This window comes from Ambystoma mexicanum, chromosome 2p (genome assembly GCF_040938575.1).
Source record: "Ambystoma mexicanum isolate Mex_15411 chromosome 2p, UKY_AmexF1_1, whole genome shotgun sequence".
NCBI classification, from domain to species: Eukaryota; Metazoa; Chordata; class Amphibia; order Caudata; family Ambystomatidae; genus Ambystoma; species Ambystoma mexicanum.
This window is the reverse complement of record NC_090923.1, coordinates 275,178,441-275,201,763: the sequence shown is the minus strand read 5'-3', so window position 1 is coordinate 275,201,763 and position 23,323 is coordinate 275,178,441. Positions and strand designations below refer to the sequence as shown.

Below are 23,323 nucleotides of genomic sequence, written 5' to 3'. Positions count from 1 at the left end.
GAAGACTAGCACCTTCGCCTCATTCATTGTGTGAGTCACATTGGCGTTATCTTTAAATGAGTTTAGGAGCCTAGTGAGGGTTGGGGATATCTGATCTACATACTTTTTATAGAAAGGGGCTGAGAAGCCATCTGAGCCAGGTGCTTTATTTACCGGGAATCTGCTATAGCTTTTTTTACTTCCTCTTCCCTAATAGGATTCTCTAGGGCGTGTCTATCCTCCGCTGTGATTCTCGGGATGGGAGGGGCTTTCAGATGTGTCCTGTGCTTCTGCATCTGGGAGATCTGAGGAATAGAGTTTTTGATAGTATTCTCTAAATGCCTCTCCCTTAATCGTTATTTCTTTCTGCTTTGGGCGGAGTTGTCTCGCTAGGAGTCTGTCTCCTTTATTAGCTTTTATATAATATCTCTGTCTCAGGTACAGAAGTTCTTTTCTGCTCCTTTTGAGCGCAGCTGCTCCAATTGGCCCTGTGTGTGCTTCAGTGCTTTCTTGTTTGCCTTAGTGGGGTGGATCAGAGTTTTCTTGTGCAGCTCTTCTATAGACTTTTCTAGCTCCTTTTCCCACATATATCTTTGTTTTTCCTTCGTGATTTTCAGGGCTATGATCTTCCCTCTCAGAACCACTTTGAATGCATCCCAGATTGTGCCCATGGGGACCTCCCCGGTATCACTTTGTGCAAAATATTCTTCTATCATTTCTTTCATGGCTTCCCCTGTTATCGGATCTTGGATTACATCCAGGGGTAATCTCCACCTCCACAGGCCATTTGTTTTCCCCGGTAAGGTTAGGTCAAGCCATAGCAGAGCATGGTCCGAGAGCGCTATCGCTCCCAGTTCTATCCCTTGTATCTTTCCCAACAGGCCCACCGAAGCCCAGAAATAGTCAATCCTCGACATAGAATTGTGAACATGCGAGAAGTATGTGAACCCCTTTCGTTCCTCCTTCAGTTCCCTCCACACATCGTTTAGGGCCATGTGGTCCATCTGTTGTTTGAGACGCTTTGATGGTGCTACCTGACCCTGGGCATCGCCTGCGCTTCTGTCCAATAATGGATTCCATGCCATGTTGAGGTCGCTGCCCATGATCACCTCACCCTTCGCAAAGCCTTCTAGTTTCTCCAGTACATCTCTGAGGAAGCAGTCTTGCCCCTGATTTGGAGCATATATCGATACTAGGGTAATGCGATATCCATTTATGTCCACATTAGCTAGTGCATATCTCCCTTCTTTATCCGCAAGAGTATCCACCAAGGTGGCCTCCCTCCCATCCCTTATCGCTATCAGCACCCCCGCTTTTTTCTCTGTTGCTGCTTGTGCCCAAATTTTAAACCCCCTAATGCGAGTTTTCTGTTTGTCCCTCGTCCTGATATGGGTTTCTTGGAGCAGTAAAATATCTACCTTCTCCCTTTTAAGTTGCTTCTCCAGCTTCACTCTTTTTGTTGGATGGTTTATGCCCCGCATATTATAGCTTAAGATACAAATCATCCCCATTTTCCACGTGTTCATGCACATTTTCCGGGTCCCCATGTTTGCCCAGTATAGATTATTCAAGCCCCATTCCCTCCCTTCCCTCCCCATTAACTCTCCCCTCCAACAAGAAACATTAAACCAAACAACTGGTCCCCGAGTTGGGCGAGGGTTCCTAATTTCGCTAGGGCGTTGCACCCATCGCTCCCTGCCCATCTTACCCTCGGGGGTCGAATTTGTAGGGAATCCTAAACCCCAAAATTCCATCCTCTCCTACCCGATTCCAAGCCTGTCGGTCCATCCCGGACCACCATCGCAAAGTAGTAAGTGGCTGCTCTTATCTCTCCGGTCGCCCTCTTAGTGATCCAAGGGTCAGTATTTCACCTAATTCTGGTAATCTGTGTTCTTTTCATCTCATTTCCGTCAGTTATTTCCTACGATTCTCTCTTCCTGGGTTTGTTCTTCTCTGTTTGACCGTTTCGCAGCCTCTCGGCTTTCTCGATTGTTCTCCCCTTGATTTGGCTTCCTCTGAATCCACCTCCTCTTCCTGTAGACCCATCACGCTAAGGCCTTCTTCCCATGTGGTAGCCCTTCTCTGTTTCCCTTCCCAAGTGAATATCAGCCCAAAAGGGAAGGTCCATTTGTAGCGGATTTGTTTTGCTACCAGCGCCTTGACTAGAGGGGCCATAGCTCTCCTTTTTTGTAGTGTCACCAGAGCAAGGTCCTGATAGAGCTGTATATCTTGTCCATTCATTCTGGTATGCTCCATTTCTCTTGCCCTCCTCAATATTTGTTCTTTCTGTGGGTATGAGGATAGAGCCGCCAGGACATCCCTTGGTCTTTCTCCCGGTGCTCCTGACCTTTTCGGCCCTACCCTGTGGACTCCGTCTATCCCAATTTCCTCTGTTTCCTGAGCGCCCAGGACATCTCTGAAGACTTCCTTCACTGTAAGCTTCAAGTCTTTATCTAGGACGGTCTCTGACATATTTGTGATGCGAATGTTGGACCGTCTAGATCGGTTTTCTAGGTCTTCGCACTGGATTTCCAGGTTGTGGGTAAGTCTCACTAGGTGTCCCTGAGTTTCACTGAGCTGTAGTGCTTCTTCCTCGACCTGTTGGATTGATCTCTCCATTATATCCGTTCTCTCCTCTAGTTTGGCCATGTCCATTTTCATGTCCTGCACCGCCTGCTTCATGTCGTTCTTCATCGTGGTGAATTGTTCCTGCACCATGGACATGAATTTTTCTTGCAGGTCCTGGAACCATGTCTGCATGTCTTCTCTCGTGGGTGGCTGTTGGTAGTGGGCGGGCGGGTCACCCTCCCTTTGGGAGTCCTCTTGTGGTTTATTTCTATTTTGTGTCGTACCTTCAGTCGACCACATTTGTAGAATATTTGCGTCTTGTTTAGAGGGTTGCTGCGTTTTTTGCGTGGCGTTGCCTTTCCCCTTGGCTCTTGACATATTATAATGCCTTTCTGGGACATTCCTGGGTTTTTAGGTTCCCCCTACAATCCTGGGGTTACCTATTTGACTATCCGCTGATTTGCTCCTTCTGGGCTATGTTCTCTTTCCTATCCCCTAATGAATCGGGGGTAGTAATTTTTGGCCTTTCGGGAGTAGCCTTGTCTCCCCGTTCGTTTTGCACCTATGTTAGTTGGTGTGTTCCCGGTCGTTTCTTTCCGTGGAATGAATCCGCGTTACCACCAGTGTCGTTTTCCCCCATCCTCACCCTCCTCACCAGCTCTTATCCACATCTCTTTATCAATGGCATCATGCTCAATTTCTGCAATGCTCACATCTTGAAATTCAGGTGCTCCCTCCAATTCACCATCACACACAGGTAATCTGGATAAACAATCTGGTACCACATTCTCCCTCCCGGGAATGTAACACACCTTGAAATTATAACCCAAGAGTTCTACCATCCACCTCGAAACTCTTGGAGACCCTTTGGTCCACTCAGAACCGTTTATCAATTGAACCAAAGGCTTGTGATCTGATCTGACAATAAAAGGTCGACCCCATAGAAAGAACTTGAAGTGCGTGACTGCCCAAAATACTGCTAGTGCCTCTCTTTCAATGACCGAGTAATTTTTTTCTGCTCCTCTAAGTGGCCTGGATGCAAATGCAATTGTGTATTCAGTTTTACCTGAGTCAAACTGAGTCAAAACTGCTCCTAAGCCAAGGGTACTAGCATCAACTGATAGCAACGTTTTCCTGCCAAACATGAATCCACTTAAGGATGGGGCCTTGACTATACAATCTTTGATTTGCAAGAATGCTTCCTGACACTCTTTGGACCATGTGTACTTCACGTTCTTTTTTAGTAACTCCCTCAATGGAGATGAGATGGATGCAAAGCCATTCACAAATGTATGGTAATATTCCTCTAGTCCCATGAAAGAACGTAGTTGGTCCTTGTCTTGGGGCTGAGGAGTAATACTTTCTATGAGTGACTTTTTGGGAGAAATACCTTCTTTTGAAACTTTGTGTCCCAGATACTCCACTTCCTCAACACTTATTTTACATTTGCTTCTTTGGACCGTTAACCCAGCCTCTTTCAGTCTGCATAGTACTGCCCTAAGTACTCTGTCATGCTCATGCTCATTACTTGCAAAAATCAGAATGTCATCTTGAAACACCTTAACATTTTCCAACCCTTTTAACACTTCCTCCATCACCTTTTGGATCACAGATGCGGCCGAGGCCAACCTAAATGGCATGCGATTGTATTCATAAGTGCCTTCAGGTGTGATAAAGGCAGTGAGATGTTGCGATTCTCGGGAAAGGGGAACTTGGTGATAGGCAGCAGAGAGATCAATGTCAGAGAACAATTTGGGTTCGCCAAGAGTGGAGAGTGTCTCGGAAATGTTGGGTAGGGGATGTCTCTCCACCAGAATATTGTGATTAAGACTGCGCAAATCTACACAGAGTCTTAATTTACCATTATTTTTGGCCACTAAAACAATGGGGGACAACCACTCTGTGGCCTCAACAGGTTCAATGACACCCTTATCTACTAAGTTATCGAGTTCACTGCGTAGTTGCGCTCTCATGTTTAACGGCACATGTCTCACTTTATGAACAATAGGCTGAGATTCTTTCTTTAGTCTAATATGATGTTCGACCACATATCATCAATCTCGGCAATGGTGACAGGCTCAGTGGCACTAGCTTGCACCCTGACTCAACTTCCTTTGTTCCTCCCAACCTAAAAGGGAGGCTCCCTTTCTTGCAACCAAAATGTCAGCTATGCATTCTCCACCTCTGTATTGCACACTTGCAGTAAACTGTCCCAGCATCTCAATAGGGGATTCCGCATAGCCGCAGGGCCGAATTCTTGGTGAATCCAGCATTGATTCATCCTTTTTTAGAACATCTTTAAATGTCTCTTTAGAAATGATGGTCCATGGGGAACATGTGTCAACTTTCATGAGTATTTCTTGACCATCAATTACAAAAACATCTGTTGGACCTTTGCTGTCTCCTCCTCCAATGGTCGAAATCTCGGAGACATGTCTAGGGTTGTCTTGCGAGGAGTATACCTCCTGTATGTTGTAAGCTGAGTGAGCACCTTCTTCTTGGTTGTCTCCGGTTTCTAAGAGATTTATTGATGACCTCTTGCATACATTAGCAAAATGTCCTCTGGTCCTACACTTGAAACATTCAGCATTCCTTGCTGGGCACGAAGGGTAAATCGGACCATGCTTGACACTGCCACATCTGGTACACTTCGCACCCCATGTTCCTTTCCTGCTTGTATTGACATTAAGTCTCTTCCTGTGATCAACTGCGCACACAGCTTGGGTACTCTGTTTGTCAGACTTCAGTTCTTTGACATATTGTGAGGTTTGTTCTATGCTTCTGGCTAGGTCCACTGCTTCATCCAACTTCATGTCTTTTGCCAACAATTTCTCCTGTATCCTAATATTATTTGTGCACCTCACTAACTGATCTCTAATTAACGAGTCAGATAGATGTTCGAATTCACAGGAGTGGCTTAATGTTCTTAATGAGGCTATGTACGATTCCACGGATTCTGAGGACTCCTGCGTACGCTGAAAGAACTTGTGCCTCTCGAATGTAACATTTCTTTTAGGCTCAAAATGATCCTTGAGTTGTTTAATCGCAAGGGCATATTCATCTGTGTCCTCCGCTACACCAGCTTGTGCACTGCCTAACCCATCAAACACTGCACGGCCTTCCACACCAAGATTGTGAAGTAATAATGCCTTTTTACGAGTTGAGCTGAATCTCTCTCCTCCCATTGCCACCAGGTAGTTTTCAAACATGTCTTTCCACCTGTCCCACCTAACTTGGGGGCGTCCAGGTTCATTCAAAAATGACATTGGCGGAGGTATTGAAGCTGCCATGTCTTAAGCGGTAAAAAAAGGTGGTAAGGAGTGGGCTTGCTAGATGCAACCAATAGACTCTGGATCAGTTCAAGTAAGCCCAGTGGATGCACAGACTGAGCAGTGACAGTGCTGTGCTATGCAGACAAAGGGATCAGTCTTGTATGAGTACAATCCCTTGTGTATGATGTCACAATCCTCCTTACATCAGTCTGAATTGGAACGTGATGGCTGCTCATCCACAGAATGGATACATGTCATAATGGCTGGCTCCTGAAACTTGCCAGAACTGCAGGGGCAGGTTGCTCAGCAACGATAATGTCAATGCTAGGGAGGCCACGCCCACTTCCTTGCTCAGTGACTAGTGCTCGAGCCGGGGATCCTTGAAAGTAAACACTGTTGCTTTGAGACAGAGTCAAAACAGTAATGGGGAAGGCAAGATTACACCCCCAGGGGACGCGCCTGCTGACCTGTTGTTCCGCTCCTCCTGACCTTCCTGCAGCGTCCGCTGTCACACGGGAGTGTGGAATAGTGCAGGCCGCGCTATGACGAGACTTCAAAGGAGTAGGGAGACACTGCTGAGAGCCATCCTCGTCGCCAATGAGGAAATAAGGGCTCCAGGCAGCAGTGATGAAGAAACAGTCATTTATTTCATTACAGCGACAGCGGCCTATGAGAGCCGAGTGCCAACATGGCTCTCTCCCTGCAGTCTGAACTGTAACCCATCAACATTCTTAGAATAACATTCTTAGAACTTAATGAGCTCATAGTGCAGCTCAATGCTTAACTAGGATCTGGTAATACATTTTTATGAACTTGTTTTAACTTACACTTACATCATAACATCTGGTTACAGAACAAGAGATGTCCAATTTGCTGCTCTAGTTGAAGTCTACCCACTGCAAAGGAGGAATGCTTGCCCTGCAGCAGTTGTTAAAGGCTCTGCACTGCCCAATTATTTCCCCTGATCATGAAATGTCTGAATACATATTTTGGTGAATGCTTTGTGCCTCCCTGCATTAAGCAGGCTTGGATTTCCCATGCTTAAAACAACTATAGCTAGACCCTAGTGACCCTGTAAACTATAGGCCAATTGCCACCATCCCGTTGCTACTTAAGATTTTGGATCAGGCAGCCTATATGCAAGTCCTGGATAAATACAACATTTTGAGCCTGGGGCAGTCTGTTTCCAAAGTGCGCACAGCACTGAGTTGGCCCTATTGGATCTTAAGGTCCACACGATGGAGGTCTTGAAAAGGGGTGGCTGTTATATCTTACTACATATGACCCGGTCCACAGAACCTTGTGGCTGAGCTTTGATCCTTGAGAACCCCAACGTTCTCGGTGACAGTTACTGCAGGTCCGACCTCCGGGGGCCGCAGAATAAAGCTCCTGTGCGTACTCACCTGTCTTGCCTCATTTACTACATGTGGCGACAAGGCAGCGAACCCCGGCCCCTGGAGCACACCGGACCGCGCTGCCTGCCTGTAACGCTCACCTGGTTCCCTCGGAGGCGCTGGTCTTGGGCTGGGCGCTGCAAACGTCTTCAAAGTTAGGCGTAGGGTTCGTTTGGCTCCCGGATTTGGCCCCTTACTCACCGAAAGCTTGACCTGCAGAGTGAGGTGTCTGCAAGTGGAAAATCAAGGTATTAGTGGCTGGAAGGATGGGAGAAGTTCCTAGCCCCTCTCTCCCTTTCTCCCCGTGGTACTCAGATGATTGTTGTGCTCACCTTAAGTAAGTGAATGCTGAGCTCTCCATCCTGCGTCTTGTGCAGGGGCGCTGGGTCCAGTTACTTCACTGGATGTGCGTTCCGCCTCTTGATTGCAGAGGGTAGGTGAGAGCGATGCCGCCGTTTTGCTGCACGAGCGTGACTTGTAAGTATTAAAGTTCTCTTTGGATTGCTCTCTTTAAATGTCTTTTTCCTTATGTCTATGTCTTTTGCTTTTAGGATGCTGTCGATGCCAAAGAAGATGCTCTCCCAGATTCGTGGCAGAGAGCGTAACAAGAAGATGGTGAATTCGAAGGCACGTAAGTAGGAAGACTGCTTTAGGGCCGTAGAATGCACCTTAATGTCCCCTTTTGTTTTTACAGGTGCCGGAATGTAGCGCGAACAAAGTTGGAGCAAGCGCAACACAGGTAAGCAGTATTGTAACTGAACGTTACTAACCAATGTTCTTTGTCTTTGCAGGCCCGATGCCGGACGCGGAATGCAGAAAAGAAAACGACTTGGATGCTGCCGATGGCTCGGGTGAGTTGAAGCGCTAACTTTGCCTTTGTCTAACCTGTGCCTTTTGTTTTGCAGGAGCTGCTGAAGATTGAAGATTGGTTCCCAGCAGGTAATTTTCGTAACTACAGGATCCGGAGCTGAAGATTCGCTGGAGCTGACACGGTGAGCGTCCTGCTGCAGATGCAGAATAACGCGAAGCATGTGGTACCAATCGGGTGTGGTTTAAATAGCCCATAGGAGTACTTAGGTGTCTTCTTCCACAGCAGCCGCGCCCAGGTAAAAGAGTTCCTGCTTCCAGAAGAGTTCCAGCATCAGTGATCCAGGGAGTGGTGCCTGCCCCACCCAGAAAGAAAAGTAGTTCCTGTTAGAAGAGAGTAAAGCATCATCTGGTTGGTAAGTAAGCAGCATGGTCTGCTTCAGGTAGGTTCACCCAAGCACTTTTACACTTGATATGAGCCCGGCGCTTCCTGTGCCGGGACGGGTCCTTACTATGAGCCTGGCACCACCGGTGCCAGGACAAGGTCCAAAAGGTCCCTATTGGGACTTGCTGGTGCCGATAAGGCATGTTATGAGCCTGTTTCCAAGGGTGTTGGGTAGGTCCTGACTCCTTGAAAGCAGTGGTCATGACAGCACCCCCCCTCAAGGCCCCTCCCAAATTTGTTCCCTCCGGGGTTCTTGGTTTATCAGGAAAAGTTCGATGAAATTTCTTAACCAGACGGGGTGCATGAACATGTTCCGACGGTTCCCAAGATCTTTCCTGGGGGCCATAACCTTTCCAGTCAATCAGATAGTATAATTTAGATTTGGAAATCTTGGAGTCTAATATGTCTTGTATTTCGAATTCTAGTTCTCCGTCCACGAGAATAGGGTCTGGAGATTTTGTCAAACGGGTTCCAGGTTGCATGGGTTTCAGTAGTGAAACGTGGAAAACTGGATGTATTTTCATATGAGCAGGTAGGCCCAATTTTACCGCCACTGGATTGATTATGGCAGTGATTGGGTAAGGCCCCAGGTATCGTGGATTGAAAGTACGCGGTCCTTTTAGGGGTAAATGTTTGGTGGATAGCCAGACCTGATCTCCCACAAGATATTGAGGAGCTTCCTTTCGATGTAGATCCGCACTCTTTTTATATTGTTCCTTGGCCTGCTTAAGGTGAGATGTGGCCTCCTTAAAGGCTTGAGTGATTGTTGAATGCAGATGATCTACAGCGGGTGTTCCAAGAGTCTGAGGTGGGTCAAGATTTGAGGTGCGAGGGTGGATTCCATATGAAAGAAAAAACGGAGTTTTTCCTGTTCCGGCGTGGACTGAATTATTATAAGCGTACTCCGCAATCCAGAGAATGTCTTTCCAAGTGCCCTCTGATTGTTGTAACATGCAGTGTAGATACTGTTCCAAGGTTTGATTGGTCCTCTCGGTCTGCCCGTCGGTCTGGGGATGGTGGCTGGTCGAAAGCCTTATGTCAATTTGGGCTAGACGACAACAACTCCGCCAGAAGTGAGAAATAAATTGACTCCCTCTATCTGAGATTAAAATTGAAGGAAAGCCGTGCAACCGAACGATGTTTTCGAGGAATTCTCGGGCCAAAATTGGAGCTGTAGGTAACCCTTTCAATGGGATGAAATTAGCCATTTTCGAGAATAGGTCCACAATCACTAAGATTGTATTAAATCCGGAGCATGGTGGTAAATCCGTGATGAAGTCCATGGAGAGAGTATGCCATGGATGTGGAGGAATGTCTATTGGATGTAGGAGGCCTGCTGGTTTCTCCTTCTGGCTTTTGCTTTGAGCGCACACGCCACAAGAATTAATGAAGTCCTTAATGTCCTTTCTCCAAGATGGCCACCAAAAATGTCTCTTTATCTTTTCCAACGTTTTGGTAATGCCGGGATGTCCTTCCATTAAGGAGTCATGGTAACAAGAGATCACCTGTCTTTGTAAATCGGTACATGGTAGATATAATCTTCCTCGAAAGTATAATAGGTTCTTATCCATTGTGAAATCATTTCCCTTGAGCTGCCAGTCTTGCACTTCTGTTGGAGTCAGAAGATCTTTAACTTTAGTTTCAATGTCTTCAATGGATTGTGCATCTATTAAACCCAGGATTCTCTGTTCCGGAATTATAGGTACGGGTTCAAGATTGGTCGTGAGTTCATCTACTCCAATTCGGGAGAGAGCGTCTGCTTTACCATTCTTGTTGCCTGGTCGGTAAGTTATCACAAAGTCGAATTCGGCGAAAAACAATGCCCAGCGAAGTTGTCTAGAGGATTGAGCTTTGGCTGATTTAAGGTACTGTAAATTACGATGATCCGTGATGACGGTGACTGTGTGTCGGGCTCCCAAGAGATAATGCCGCCAAGCTTTAAAGGCGGACTTAATCGCCAAAAGTTCCTTATCTGTAATGGTATAGTTGATTTCAGGAGCTGAAAATTTGCGGGACCAAAATGCCACTGGGTGTAACTGATTTGTTTCCGGGTCTCTTTGCGAAAGCACTGCTCCCATTGCGAGACTGGAAGCATCAGTCTCTACGATATAGGGAAGTTCCGGGCGAGGATGTTTTAGAACTGGAGCCGAGGTGAATTTTGTTTTTAGTTCCAGAAAGGCTTGTTCAGCCTCTGTAGACCACTCGAAACGTTTATTCTTTCTGAGGAGGGCTGTAATGGGTTGGACAACTCGAGAAAAATCTGGGATAAATCTTCGATAAAAGTTAACAAAGCCCAACATGCTTTGAACTCCTTTCACTGACGTTGGTGAGGGCCACTTAATGATAGCGTCCACTTTTCTTGAGTCCATGTGGACTCCATTTGGTGACAAAATGAATCCCAAAAATTCGACCTCCGTGACGTGAAAAACGCATTTTTCCAATTTTGCAAAGAGTCTGTGTTTTCGGAGCCGCTCCAGTACTGCGGTGACATGTTTTCGATGTTCCGCCTCAGAGGACGAGTAGACCAGAATGTCATCAATATAGACAACTACACATACATCAATGAGCTCTCTGAGGACGTCATTCATAAAATACTGAAAGGCTGCCGGAGCGTTGCAAAGCCCAAAGGGCATTACTTGATACTCGAACAGTCCATATTTAGTACGAAAGGCCGTCTTCCATTCATCGCCCTCTTTTATTCGTACTAAATGGTAAGCTCCTCTGAGGTCCAGCTTTGTGTAGATACAGGCACTTTTAACTTGGTCAAGAAGTTCAGGGATCAATGGTAACGGATATCTGTTCTTAATCGTAATCTGGTTCAGGGCACGGTAATCTATGCATGTTCTTAGGTCTCCCTCTTTTTTTGGCACGAAGAACAAAGCTGAAGAGGCTGGGGACTTCGAGGGACGGATAAATCCATTAGCCAGGTACTGATCCAAATACTGCCTTAGGTGAAGATTTTCAGGTTCTGTGAGGGCATAAATTCGACTGCATGGAGGAGTGGATCCTGGAACCAAGTCTATTTGGCAGTCGTATGATCTGTGAGGAGGCAGTGAATTAGCTTGATCTTTTCGAAAGACATCCTGAAATTCCCGGTATTCAGGAGGCAGGTGAGGACTCTCAGAAGCAGTTGCAGCTAGTTTCGTGGGGGGCTGCGGATAGCAGGTAGGTGCGCATTCTGGAAACCGGATTGTCTTTGCTCGCCAATCAATTTGAGGATTGTGTTTTTCCAGCCAAGGGATTCCCAGGATAACTTGAAACTGTGGAGCCTTGATCACGTCAAACACGATTTTCTCTTGATGTCCATCTTGGCTTACCAACGTCACTTCCATGGTGGTGTGAGTAACTGGTCCGGAAGCTATTTCCGTACCATCCACGGTGGTGATGACGTCTTTCACCGACTTAGGACAAAGAGACAGATTCATCCTGGCGGCCAATTCACAGTCCACGTAATTGCCGATTGCGCCACTATCAATGTATGCTTTAATGGCATGCATACGATTGGGTTGTTCTGGACTCACGAGGACCATGGGCATGGTAAAATGCGAGGTCAAAGAACTGGTTTTTACGCTCGGCAAGCGGACCTCTACACTTGTCGGGCGAGGTCGTTTTCCGACTCTGAACCTTTGGCACCCTTATCGGAAGCCCCTACTGTCTTCTTCTTTGGTTTCACTGGGCAATCTTGGAGGAAGTGCCCTGAGTTCCCGCAATAGAGGCACAATTGTAGTTGTCTTCTCCTTTCTCTTTCCTTTTGGGTTAGAGGTCCTTTCACCACCCCAATCTGCATGGGTTCCACGGTATCATTTCCTTTAACGGAGCTCTGTGGTCTTGAAAAAACTCGATTTTCAAACCTGGAACGATCGGCTTTTCGATTTTGTATTCTATGATCTAATTGCACCACCAGATCAATGTATTCGGAACAGTCTTGTGGTGGATTCACCACCTGGGCCAGAAAGTCTTTAAGTTCTCCACGAAGGCCTCTATAGAAAAGGGTGATTCTCTTATCCTCAGGCCATCCGGTTTCAACCACTAGTCTGTTAAATGATGCAATGTAGGCCAGAAGATCTTGATTGCCCTGTCGTAGTGAAAGAAGTTCATTGTCCAGAGCCTGTCCCTGAGAATGCCTTGCGAACAATCTTTCCATACTAGCTTGGAAGTCCTGGAAATTATAAAGGATAGGGTTATCCTGAGTCACTAAAGGAATAGACCAATCTGCGGCGCTGCCACTAAGATATGAGAGCACAAAGGCTACCTTAGCCTGGTCTGTTGGAAAAGCGGCAGGTCTACACAGAAAGTGCAAACGACACTGATTGATGAACACAGCAAACCTTTTCGGATCACCTGAAAAGCGTTCGGGCGGAGCCAAAGGTACATTTCCTGGTAGATTAATTTGCACCGGATTAGAGGAAGCCGTTGGGGCATGGCTTCCACCAGGGGTAGGCAGAGGAGTCTGTCCCGCTTGGGCTTGTAACAATTGTCTAGCCAAGTCGTCTGTTCGCTCCTTAGAAACCACTAGCTCTCTCCTTAGGGCATTTGTTTCCTGGCGTGCTGCGTGTACTTCTGCTCTCAACTCCCCGATCAACTGGGCCAATTGGTCTGTGTCTGAAGTCTCCATTGCGCCTGGACGGGAAATGTTTGGGAGGCTTCGCGTTCTGTAACGCTCACCTGGTTCCCTCGGAGGCGCTGGTCTTGGGCTGGGCGCTGCAAACGTCTTCAAAGTTAGGCGTAGGGTTCGTTTGGCTCCCGGATTTGGCCCCTTACTCACCGAAAGCTTGACCTGCAGAGTGAGGTGTCTGCAAGTGGAAAATCAAGGTATTAGTGGCTGGAAGGATGGGAGAAGTTCCTAGCCCCTCTCTCCCTTTCTCCCCGTGGTACTCAGATGATTGTTGTGCTCACCTTAAGTAAGTGAATGCTGAGCTCTCCATCCTGCGTCTTGTGCAGGGGCGCTGGGTCCAGTTACTTCACTGGATGTGCGTTCCGCCTCTTGATTGCAGAGGGTAGGTGAGAGCGATGCCGCCGTTTTGCTGCACGAGCGTGACTTGTAAGTATTAAAGTTCTCTTTGGATTGCTCTCTTTAAATGTCTTTTTCCTTATGTCTATGTCTTTTGCTTTTAGGATGCTGTCGATGCCAAAGAAGATGCTCTCCCAGATTCGTGGCAGAGAGCGTAACAAGAAGATGGTGAATTCGAAGGCACGTAAGTAGGAAGACTGCTTTAGGGCCGTAGAATGCACCTTAATGTCCCCTTTTGTTTTTACAGGTGCCGGAATGCAGCGCGAACAAAGTTGGAGCAAGCGCAACACAGGTAAGCAGTATTGTAACTGAACGTTACTAACCAATGTTCTTTGTCTTTGCAGGCCCGATGCCGGACGCGGAATGCAGAAAAGAAAACGACTTGGATGCTGCCGATGGCTCGGGTGAGTTGAAGCGCTAACTTTGCCTTTGTCTAACCTGTGCCTTTTGTTTTGCAGGAGCTGCTGAAGATTGAAGATTGGTTCCCAGCAGGTAATTTTCGTAACTACAGGATCCGGAGCTGAAGATTCGCTGGAGCTGACACGGTGAGCGTCCTGCTGCAGATGCAGAATAACGCGAAGCATGTGGTACCAATCGGGTGTGGTTTAAATAGCCCATAGGAGTACTTAGGTGTCTTCTTCCACAGCAGCCGCGCCCAGGTAAAAGAGTTCCTGCTTCCAGAAGAGTTCCAGCATCAGTGATCCAGGGAGTGGTGCCTGCCCCACCCAGAAAGAAAAGTAGTTCCTGTTAGAAGAGAGTAAAGCATCATCTGGCTGGTAAGTAAGCAGCATGGTCTGCTTCAGGTAGGTTCACCCAAGCACTTTTACACTTGATATGAGCCCGGCGCTTCCTGTGCCGGGACGGGTCCTTACTATGAGCCTGGCACCACCGGTGCCAGGACAAGGTCCAAAAGGTCCCTATTGGGACTTGCTGGTGCCGATAAGGCATGTTATGAGCCTGTTTCCAAGGGTGTTGGGTAGGTCCTGACTCCTTGAAAGCAGTGGTCATGACACTGCCAGCCACTGCCCACAGCGACGAGCTCCATCCGCTGTCGGGTGGAGCTGTGAGCACGGCCGCCCGCTGCGCCTCTCCCCAGCCCCGAGAGAGTAGCGCTGAGCGGCAGCGAGGAAGGAAGAAAACATCCCCAGCGTCTCCCCAGCGTCTGACACCCTGACATCCACAGAGGTACTTCTCATACCTTATTTTGGGCGTTTCAGAACTTTCGCTTCCCCCCCCCACCACAGCATTGTATGAATCGCCGTCCAACGGTGATTAGAGGAAAGGACCTTTGTGCGTGGGACTACGTGCGGCCATCTTTGTTTCACTCTCCACGTTACCAAGACAACCTTACTGCTATCATAGTCCCGATCCAGCATAACCACCTCAGCTGACCTAAAATATAATATATATGTATACGAACAACTGTAATCTCGAACACAACGGAACCAAACCAGTCAACAACAGTTACACCTCAACCCCATCGAACAACACTCGTTTTACCTCCCCCACAAAAAAAAAAAACTCGGAAGCGAATCACATAACACTGCAACCTGATTTACAACACACGTGCTCGGCGGCAACAGTAGAAATCCATCTCATAGGCCATATCCATCTGTCAGAGCTGTCAACTCTCGGACTCCCACCGATCATCTTCTCACAATCCCCACATCAATAACTGTCCACCATTACCATGCAGAACATCCCACACCCAACCAAATTTCTCGTTTGCCCAGGAACTCCAACATGCCCCTGGGAACAAGGGGTCGATGGATTCCACGTTTACCTCAGAGCCATAGGGGGCAACAAATTCAATGATGATCTTAAGGAGGCAACCCTATTGAATTGTATAGGGGCTGAAGCTCTAAGAATCTTCAGGGCATTACAAGAACCAGACAACACTGGAGGCGATGGCAACCACAAATTTGGCACGGCTCTAACCAAGCTCACCAAACACTTTGGCAACAAAACCAACATAGTACTGGAAAGATACAGATTCTTTACAAGAAAGCAGTTGAAAGGTGAGTCAATCGACTCTTATATTGCTTCACTGAGAGTGCTAATGTCAACCTGTGAGTTCACTGGAGTCAGTGACGAGTATTTGAGAGATCAGCTTGTCCTTAATGTGGCCGACCCACAAATACAGCAAAAGTTGTGGCAAACAAGGAACCCCTCCCTAGACCAGGCCACTGAAATAGCAAGAAGCATGGAATTCGGTGACCATTGTATGAAAGAAAGGCTGACCCAGAAAGAAAATTTCGAAAATAAGTCAGTTGAAACAAATCCTGAATTTGACAGCACTGATGATTTATTAGCCCTAGAGAGAAAAGCGCCTACCCCCCCGAGGAACAAGACCTAATCCCAAGGGAGGCAGAACCTCAACCAGCTACGACATCAGAGACTCTGCTCACTGCCAACGATGTGGCTGGTTCAGACATGAGGATCCTGAGAAGACATGTCCCGCCAGCAATGCCGAATGTTACAAATGTGGTCAATTTGGGCACTTTGCTAAAGTGTGTCGAAGCATGCGAGGAGGTCAAGTAGGCCCAACAGATACCACAGGAGACCTTTCAACAGACCAGGATCTGTGAGGTTCATAGAAAATTATCCTTCTCACGATGACATGCATGTTGCTCGTTGACCAAGCCCCTCCATCAATACAGATACTCACCATCACCTCTCCACAAGAGCCAAAAGGCCCATGGTTTGATTTGTATGTAGACGAGACACCTTTGCAAGTAATGGTGGACACAGGTTCCCCCTATACCATGGTGGATGTCCGAACGTTTCTACGAACACTCTCCAAGAAGATGGAAGACTTGCGACACACACCGGTGAGAGCAACGGGCTACGGAAAAACTCCTATCGAGATAATTGGATACACATGGGTGAGACTCAAGTTTCCCGACAGGGAAACATATTGCAAACTTTTTGTGGCCAAGAACGGCTCTTCTGTTGTAGGATGGGAAGAACAAGCCGCCCTGAAAATAAAAATCCATCCTGGGGAAGAAATTCCTGTCTTAAGTGTACTGGACAACACCACCAACATAGAGCCCACCGACTTCAAGTCTACTTTAGCCAAAACATTTCCCAAAGTCTTCACTGATAAGGTGGGACTTCTACAGGGTTTTCAACATAGGATAGTCTTGAAAAAGGGCGCTGTTCCCGTAGCCCATCACGTCCGAGGAATCCCTTTTGGTACCAAAGAAGCCCTGAGAAGGGAACTCTCACGCCTATGTGAGGAAAATATCATCCAGCCCATAGAGAGCTCTGAATGGCTCGCTCCGATCGTCCTGGTAAGCAAGCCCGACAAATAAGGATGTGTGTTGATTTGAGAGACTTGAATAAAAACATATGGGTAGACAGACACCCTCTACCCAACATATCTGAACTTCTGTCAACCATGAAACCAGCCAAGTACTTAAGTACTCTCGACCTCTCGTCAGCATATCATCAAATTGCACTAGAGCAGTCCTCAAAGAACCTTACGTTGTTTGTCACACCCTTAGGGGCGTTCATGTTCAACAGAATGCCCTTCGGTCTCGCCTCGGCTGCGGCGGTATTTCAGAGGCTGATGACGCACCTTTTAGGAGGACTTGACGGTGTACACTGTTTTCAAGATGACATCCTCATATCAGCCAGTACGGAGGACGAGCACGATGCTAAACTCATGGGTGTACTCCAGGTGATCCAAAAGAGTGGGCTCACTCTCAAGTTGGAGAAATGCAATATAAAATGCAACCAAGTATCTTATCTCGGTCATTCCATCGACGCCAAAGGGATCAGCCCCAAGAGAAAACTCATGGACGCCATACTAAACATTGCTGAACCCGAAAACAAAGACCAGCTCAAGAGCTTTCTCGGCATGACCGAATACTATTCCAAATTCAAAAGCAACTATGCCAACAAAACACAACACATGAGAAATCTCATGAAAAAAACTACCAAGTACGTCTGGTCCCCAGAGTGCAAGAACGAGTTTAAACAAGTCAAATCCAACATCAATCAAGCGCCCGCGCTGTCGACGTTTGACTGTAAAGCAAAAAACATCATCTCAGTTGACGCCAGCAAGACCGGCCTTGGAGGAGTCCTTGAGCAACAACAAAAAGGGAGTATAGTGACCATCGCCTTTGCTTCAAGAGTACTCAGAGGCGCAGAACTAAACTATTCCACCATTGAGAGAGAAGCGTTAGGGGTGAAATGGATCTTATAACACTTCAGGAACCTAATATGGGGTTTACCCATAATACTCAAAACTGATCACAAACCCTTGGTAAACGTCCTCCAATCAAAGACACCCCATCTCATCTCTCCGAGGATTAGACGTTGGTTCCTCGACATCATGCAATACAATCTCCAAGTATATTATACTCCTGGTCCCTCAAACCGAGTGGATGATTGCCTCTCCAGATTGTCCACCACCCAAGAAGATGAAATTGAACCCTCTGGTGAGGACATTATAGCTATTATCAATCCTGCAATTCCCAAGGATGACTGGGTAAACATTGCCAGCACGGACAAAGAGCAACAAGAAATCAGGAAGGCCATAGTCAATGACTGGGTTGAACCTAGCCAAAATCTTGCGGACTTCGTACCTATCAAAGACGAGATATCTATGGACGACAAACACATCTACAGGGGTGATAGGCTGATCCCTCCCGTACCACTCCGGAAAAAACTGCTTGAGCTGGCCCATGAAGGTCATTTAGGGAGAAGTCTGACAAAAAACAGAGTGAGAAACAACTACTGGTGGCCGAACATGTGGAAGGAAGCTGAAGAGACAGTAAAAAATTGTTCCGCCTGCGCCATGAGTGACAAATCAAAAATATTAAGGAAGACTCCTCTTCAAATCATAGAGTCACCAAAAAATGTTTGGTCAAAGATTGCCATAGACATTATGGGTCCCTTTGAAAACATTGAAGCTGTGAAGATATACATAATAGTAATTGTAGACTATACCTCCAAGTGGACAGAATGGGGAATTGCCGAAACGAATGTCACCACCAAAAAAGTGACAGTTTCTGACTGAAATATTTAGCAGAGAAGGAGATCCCACAGAAGTGGTTTCGGACAACGGATCTCAGTTCACGTCTTCTGAATTTCAAGAATTTCTCAAAAACAGATCCATCAAACACGTGACTACGTCCCTGTACCATCCCATGTCCAACGGATTAGTGGAGAGAATGAACAGGCTTGTCAAGAGCATAATTCAACTAGCCATTGCCAATACTCTTCCATGGAGAGAAACACTGAAAGATGCCCTGAGTGCATACAGAACAACGCCACACACAACTACCAACATTGAGCCGTTCACCATGATGCGAGGCAGAGCCGCAACCAACCGTCTTAGACCAGCTTGGATCTTCATGAATGGCGGAGAAGGCAAACTAGACATGGAACAAATTCGCAAAAGAGTACATGAGAAGCAGACAAAGTACAAAAAATATTACACTCGAAAAACGCTGTAAGAGAAATGCAAATTCGAGAAGGAGACTGGGTCTGCGTCAAGGAACACAAAAAAACTCTCAAGAGCGAAACCAATTTCAGATCCCCGCAAAGAGTCATCCAATGTCAAGGCAAATCTGCCGTATTAGAAGATGGGAAGAAATGGTCGGGAGATGACCTCGTAAAGATAACAACCGACATCCACAGACCCAGTACTTCAGAACTCATGACATACGAGTCTCCACCAAGAAAAAACTCCCCCTCCACGGGAGTACTACACCACGGTCAGCAGGAGGACAAGGAACCACGCAGAAATACCGATGGGACTTCAGGTGGCAGATTGTCGAAGAGAAATCGCAAAGTCATCCAAAATTTCAACAACGATTTCATATACTACTAATCGCCTTCGTCTACCAACACTTCCTCAGACAACGTTGGATATATACCTTCTTTTCCCACATCCCTCCTTCCAGTTCATTCCTTTCCCCCCTTCTTCTTCCCTGTTCATCCTTTTCTCCCCCTTTCCCCTCCTTCGTTTTGTTGTTCTCCCGGTAAGGGAGATGTTATATCTTACTACATATGACCCGGTCCACAGAACCTTGTGGCCGAGCTTCGATCCTTGAGAACCCCAATGTTCTCGGTGACAGTTACTGCAGGTCCGACCTCCGGGGGCCGCAGAATAAAGCTCCTGTGCGTACTCACCTGTCTTGCCTCATTTACTACAGTGGCACAGCTCTCTTGATGCTTGTAGATCTGTTGGCTGCCTTCGACCAGGTTGGTCATAATATGCTGGTTTCTAGGTGTGTCCCCTCTGCCTCCTTCTCGCAAGCAGCAGCCAACTGGCTCAGGTCGTTCCTGACGGATTGGGATGCTAGAGTCTTTTATGGTGACATCCCACACAACATTGGCGGGATGCATTATCCCGCTGCGGCCGCAGCCGCGACGGGAGATGCGCCCGTCATTATGTCAGCCAAGCTGACAGAAGTGCCAGCCAGCCACAGCGACGCTGAGGCTGGAGGCACTTCTGTCAGTTAGTGTAACTCCCTCTGATGACCCCTCATCAGGGTCATCAGAGGAAGTTACTGTCCCTTTGTTTTCCCTCCCCAGGTCACTGACCCCGCGGCCTCCGTGATCTAATATGCAGATTAAATCACGGAGCCCGCGGGTTTGCAGAGGGTGAAAGACGCCTCGGGCTCAGTGATCTATGTGCTCTGAGCAGATAGATCACAGAGCCCGAGGTGCCGTTCTCCGTCGGCAAAGCTTTATAAAAGATGCCTTGAACTGTGTACGTTTCAAGCCATCTTTTATAAAGGTAGAAATATTTCTATGTTTATAAAAGACGGCTTGAAACGTGCACAATTCAAGGCATCTTTTATAAAGCTTTGTCGACGGACAAAGCCACGTTGCGCTTTGTTTTGTCCGTCATCAACCCTTTATAAAAGATGCCTTGAATTGTTTACGTGTCAAGCCATCTTTTAGAAACATAGAAACATGTTACAAATATCTATGTTTATAAAAGGTGGCTTGAAAAGTACACAAACCATAGTAAGGTAAGCACACAAGTGTGCGTAACTTACTATGGTTTGTGCACTTTTCAAGCCGCCTTTTATAAACATAGAAATATGTAACATTGCTACGTTTATAAAAGATGGCTTGAAAAGTACACACACCATAGTAGTATGCATACAAACATATAAATGCTCACATACATTTATATATTTGTTTGCGCACCTTACTATGATTTGTGCACTTTTAGGCCATGCCCACACTGAAAGCCACGCCCCCAAACGAGGGCCGTGTTATGTTTGACTTATCTTGTGTTTGCAGCTATTGTCTTTCCTTGTGCGAGTATGAATCTGGAATGTTTGTATGTGAGTGTTCCACCCAGAATGTTATGGTGTGAGTGCGAAAGTTCTCCCTGTGCCAGTTGGAAACTGAGTTTGGCACAGGGGGACCGGTGGATGTTTCTGCAGTATGAACCTGTCCTCAAATGTAACCTTATTGTACTTACCTTTATGTTACGAACCCACTAAAACTACGTAACCTAACCAAGGCTCCGGAGTACTTATTCAACCCATAAATTCCCATCTCAACACTCATCTCCCCCTTTACATAACATTACAATGAAGGAAAGAAACAGAGGGAAAAGTCATTAATATGAACAATTTATATCTCAAAGAACTATCTTTCCAGAAACCCATCCTGCAAACTATTAAAAGCAAAAATGCTATTCCCTATCAAGTCCATAATGTGGCTGTCAAATAGCCAATCCACTTTAATACAATCTCCAGAACCATAATGGCCAATCATGGACCTCAACAGCAAGGGACCAGTCCACCATCTCATAAAACAATCTTTACCACCTACACCAACAACTTAACCCTGTGTCACCATTCACCAACAACAAGATTTCCTGACAAAACCCAGGGTAATGCCCCTCTATCTGCCTAAAGCATATGCATATTTAGGCACATTGAGCGTCCACTAAACACACTGAGCACATTACCATTGGCATTACTCCAAAACCTGCCAACTGCACTCACAACCATCTTCCTCCTCTGGCACCCGACCTACAATATTTGACACCAACAGTGTCGGGATTTTTCATCCCCCACAATTTTACACAACACAGTGTCGGGATTCTCCATCCCCCTATATCAGACACACCACTGTGTCGGGATTCTCCATCCCCCATAATTTTGGCACACCTAAGTGTTGGGATCCTCTATTCCCCTATATCTGACACACCACTGTGTCGGGAATCTCCATCCCCCACAAATTTGACACACCTCAGTGTCGGGATTCTCCATCCCCCTATATCTGACACACCACTGTGTCGGGATTCTCCATCCCCCACAAATTTGACACAACACAGTATCGAGAATCTCAATCGTCCTTCCATTTGCACACACTCTCACCGAATCACATTTACCCTTAGGCAATTTGCGCATATAATATTTGGTAAACAAGAGTATGCAACATCAATTGAGTCCAACATATTCAGCTACAAAGTCCTTTGTGACGTTCCTGTGACAAAAACTGTTATTATCAACAATAGTGCAAATAGAATATTCTCAAAACATTCAATAAAGAATCATATTCAAAGATAATGCAGTAGGTCTCTCAATAACAATGTCCGCACCAAACTCACTCGTCCTTCCATTTGCACTCACCCACTCTTCCACCGAATAACATAACACACTTAGGCAATTTGCACATATAATATTTGGGAAACAAGAGCATGGAACTCAATTGAGTCCAACATATTCAGCAACAAAGTCCTTTGTAATGTTGCCTGTGAAACAAAGACTGTTATTCACAATAACCATAGTGCAAATTGGAATGTTACATCAAAACATTTCAAGCTTGAACATATTCAGAAATCATGCAGTGAGTCCCCAATCACCATGACAACGTCAAAACACAACCAGAGGTATTCATCTTCAACTTTGGAACAGAATCATTTCCAGATTATGCTTGCCAAAAAAAAATACATTGGCACCGTACCACCCAACACGTGGTCTCAACAACAATAAAGACATGCAAATGTCTATACCACGCCACACTATTGGCACTATCAAAAACGGGAATCACCATACTACAACAGCATGTCTACTGGTACTGTTTGGAAATCTCAAACCAAAACGTATATTCACTTGCATTCCAAATTGTACAATATGTATTCACTTCGACAATATACCTTGCTGTCATCTTATATATATTTTCTGTCGAGTATCGCCTTTCCCAACCCTGTAAAAGAAAACGTTAAAACAGTACCTAGTGCCTCCTCATGGCAACGGCAGAAATAGTATGATGCACAAAGGAATGTCCACGTTGACAGCCTTCTCCGTAGATCCATATCCTAAAATTTCCCTTTTGTCTCAATAAAAGCTCTGATCCTGATAGATTTCCACACCACTGCAGTTTCCACACTTGCCTTATGACTTTTAGAGCACGTTGCAGTGTTATGCCTAGTCCCTCTTTCTTTGCTGTTTAATTCCTCAGTAATACCCGGAAATAGGGCACGTCGCAAGCACGTTAAAAGGTGCACTCTTCCAGTCTTCAAATACATTGCTGAGATGTGATGCTGTCTGTCGCAGGCTCCCGGAGCGTTAGTTAAACGTTCTATGCAAACAACGTTCGCCAATACCTCCTGTGACTCAGTGATGTCACCATAATGAAGTGAACCAGAGCCACGGACAGAGCTCTCCGGACCAACCGTCACACCCAGCAGTGCTGCCCAAAACAATGGACCACACCAGCAATCCATAAACGCAGCTGCAGCTCGAAGAAATGCCGGGACGGTAATAGTTTTAAAACACTGCTTCAATGTTTGATGTCTCTCCGACCGCTGTTTCTACTGTTACTAATGTAATACAGACCACTTTTATTCATACATTTCCCC

General features: G+C 46.4%; 1 protein-coding gene across 1 annotated transcript in view; it reads left to right on the top strand.

Moving 5' to 3' along the window:
- The window catches only part of LOC138566371 (inter-alpha-trypsin inhibitor heavy chain H3-like), a 669,737-nt gene that overhangs the window by 466,993 nt on the left and 179,421 nt on the right, over window positions 1–23,323 (top strand). The window lies entirely within an intron of this gene.